Source organism: Taudactylus pleione, unplaced genomic scaffold (genome assembly GCF_031769625.1).
Source record: "Taudactylus pleione unplaced genomic scaffold, aTauple2 ptg000226l, whole genome shotgun sequence".
In the NCBI taxonomy this organism is placed as follows: Eukaryota; Metazoa; Chordata; class Amphibia; order Anura; family Myobatrachidae; genus Taudactylus; species Taudactylus pleione.
The window spans coordinates 2,623,543-2,624,067 of NW_028284628.1; the positions used below are offsets into that span (position 1 = coordinate 2,623,543).

General features: G+C 45.3%; 1 non-coding gene across 1 annotated transcript; it reads left to right on the top strand.

Annotated features, from left to right (window-relative positions):
- On the top strand, nucleotides 1–141 carry LOC148517182 (U4 spliceosomal RNA). Its single transcript, XR_015879321.1, has one exon. It is a non-coding gene; the product is annotated as a U4 spliceosomal RNA (small nuclear RNA).
- Nucleotides 142–525: the final 384 nt, after the last annotated feature.

Genomic DNA, 525 nt, shown 5'->3' on the forward strand with positions numbered 1-525 from the left:
AGCTTTGCGCAGTGGCAGTATCATAGCCAATGAGGTTTATCTGAGGCGTGATTATTGCTTTTTGAAAACTTTTCCCAATACCCCGCCATGATGACTTGAAATATAGTCAGCATCGGCAATTTTTGACAGTCTCTCTGGAGACTGAATAATGTATTTAATAATAGAAAAAATATAGGAATAAACAGCAGGAACCCAGTATCAAAGTAGGGATAGACAGTGATTCATCAGTGGAGCTGTCACTGATAGAGATGTGGATGTCTCGATGTGCCAAATGTTGAGTGACTCGAATCATTCAAACATCTGAATGATTCGAGTCATTGTGAGAGTGTTGAAGCACTCAGTAGCCATCTCTATAATAATATCAAAGTGATGTCAAGGCTACTAGCCATTGCTTTATAGCAGTGGCGTAACTACTGTCGCCCCCGCTGTGGCTTGGGGGCGGTGCTGGCGTCAAAGACGTGAGGGGAGAGAGGCAGCAGCGCTGACTGCTGTGCCTGCGCAGGAGAGTGGACTGGAGTGACACTC